We start from the raw sequence: 2,461 nt of genomic DNA on the forward strand, positions 1-2,461 counted from the left end.
ATTTATTGATAAATGTTTTTCAATATTTTAATATTTGTCATATTGTTAAAATGATTTGATAAATAATATAAGTATTATTTGGTTTAATTTATAGATTTTCTACTCTTTATTTCTAGTTGTTTTATCAAAACTGTGGTATTACCTTTTCTTTTTTTTTTACAGTATATTCATTTATTAGTTAATAGTTAATTTAATCTAATTTATTTACATACTAAATCTATTCTATGTTGTAGAATATAATTGTTTATTAATTTATATTTTATCTTCTGATTTGAATATGGCGTGTCAGAAACACCAAACAACTCATAAATGATTCACACTTTGAATCACTTGTTATTGTCTGATTATGATATTGTCATTCTTTAGAATATATCTTACTCGATACTGTAAGGACGACAGTGATTATTATTTATGATGATAGAACAACATTTATATAATAAAAGAGTGTATATTATAAAGATTATAGTATTATTTAATTGTCATGATATAAGTATATATGGTTATTATCAAAGAAAAAGAATTGTTGTGGTTGAGGCTAAAAAGAAAATTAACCATAGCAATGAGTGGTAAGAGTACTCTTCTTAAAAAAAGTAAAGAGGAGGTTTAATACTCATTAAAAATCAGACAGAAATTTAAATGATGAATATTTAAGTCTGGGATGTGTGAAAAACTTAACTTTATTCTAGAATAAATAAAGGATTGAGGAAAGGAATTTTCAGTTCTCAGCAACAAAAAAAACCAAAGAAGAGACTAATATTTGTTGATTACTTATTTTTAAAACAAAAGTATATGATTGTTAGTCTCTAATAAGCAATGAATAATAGAAAATAAATAAATATATTAATACTTAATTAACTACTTTATTTTATTTTATTTTTATTTTAATGATTTTTATTTTATACAACTTATAGTGTTGCATATTGTTTATTTTTCTTTCTTTATTTATTTATAAATTCAAATAGTATTATAGATGAGATGAATGAACAATGAATCAGCTTAATAGGATGTGTTATTGAATTAATTAGAAAAATAATAACTACACAAGAGTGAAATGAAATAACATAATAGATAGAAGGTATTCAAAGAAAGGAATATGGAATAGAATTAAAAAAAGCCCTAGGTCATAAGATCCCAGAAACGAAAATAGAAGAAATAATAAATGAAGGGATTGAAAATGAAAAGAAGTAATAATAAAAATAAAGAAAATAATGACCAACGGGAAACAAAATAAGCGAAGAAATTATGCATCTAAATAAATTGCTCAATTGAAAATAGTGTAATATATTTTTTGCATAATGGAATATTCTGTTTTCGGGCAAAATATTTTACATCAATAAAATAATAGTTTTTATTATTTTGCTCCTAAAAAAAATAAAAAATAAAAAAGTAAATTAAATACTCATTCTATATTCATTTATATTTGTTTATATTTTATATCATTTTATGGTAAATTGTTCTGAAATATAAATAATTCATAAATGATATTTGATTCAATGTATGTATACATTTTTATTATTATGTTATTTATGTATTTTATTTATGTATTTTATTTTTATATATTTATATTTTATTATTATATTTATTTTTACTATTATATTATATATCATCATTTTATCTATATATTTTATATTTATCTTATTTTATTAGTTTGATATTCTTATTATTTATATTTTATATTATATATGAATATATTTTTATTTATATATAATTTATTATATATTAATATATTTCTTTATTTTATTTTCATTTTGATTATATTTTTATAATTTATATCTTCTTTCTCTTTATATTTATTATTATTATTATTTATATTATATTGATTTTATTTATCTTTTCATTTATATATTTTATTTATTATTATATCATTTCTCTTATTATTTCTTTATCATTTATTATTATTCATTTAATTTTTATATCTTCTATCTATATCATATGAATTTATTATTTATTATTTATTACATATTATATATTAATCATATAATATTTATAATTAATTATATTATCTTTTTCTTCTTTTCTCTTCTTTTTTATATTATTTTATTTTTTGTTGAATATATTTGTTTTTGTATTTTTGTTATTTATTTTATTTTTTGTGTTTATTTTATTCTTATTTATCATATTTATTATTTATATTATGTTATATTTGATTTTATTAATTATATCATTTAGTATTTTATTAATATAAATATTATGTTTATTATTTTATTATTTATTTATTTTTATTATTTATTTTATCTTTTCTTATTATTCTTTTATTATTTTATGTTTTTATATTTTATTTTTTTATTTCTTTTTCTATCTATTTTTCTATTATTTTTATTTATTATATATATTTCTTTTATTCTTATTCTGTTATTATTTATATTTTTTATTTATTTTATTTATTCGATTGTTTAATAAAAAATATATTCAATTTTATTATTTGTTTATTATTATTATTTATTTTTATTTATATATTAAT

At 15.9% G+C, this 2,461-nt stretch overlaps 14 annotated features.

Moving 5' to 3' along the window:
* Positions 1-233: 233 nt before the first annotated feature.
* Positions 234-263: a sequence feature (AT_rich).
* A 5-nt stretch (positions 264-268) lies between these two features.
* Positions 269-862: a repeat region.
* Positions 863-948: a microsatellite.
* A 17-nt stretch (positions 949-965) lies between these two features.
* Positions 966-1,213: a repeat region.
* Positions 1,214-1,363: 150 nt separating this feature from the next.
* Positions 1,364-1,445: a sequence feature (AT_rich).
* Positions 1,446-1,507: 62 nt separating this feature from the next.
* Positions 1,508-1,645: a microsatellite.
* Positions 1,646-1,661: 16 nt separating this feature from the next.
* Positions 1,662-1,728: a microsatellite.
* A 7-nt stretch (positions 1,729-1,735) lies between these two features.
* Positions 1,736-1,859: a microsatellite.
* Positions 1,860-1,865: 6 nt separating this feature from the next.
* Positions 1,866-2,044: a microsatellite.
* A 10-nt stretch (positions 2,045-2,054) lies between these two features.
* Positions 2,055-2,131: a microsatellite.
* Positions 2,113-2,206: a microsatellite.
* A 6-nt stretch (positions 2,207-2,212) lies between these two features.
* Positions 2,213-2,379: a microsatellite.
* Positions 2,380-2,461: a microsatellite.
* Positions 2,405-2,461: a microsatellite.

Source organism: Entamoeba dispar, genomic scaffold (assembly GCF_000209125.1).
Source record: "Entamoeba dispar SAW760 scf_1105229457983 genomic scaffold, whole genome shotgun sequence".
In the NCBI taxonomy this organism is placed as follows: domain Eukaryota; phylum Evosea; order Mastigamoebida; family Endamoebidae; genus Entamoeba; species Entamoeba dispar.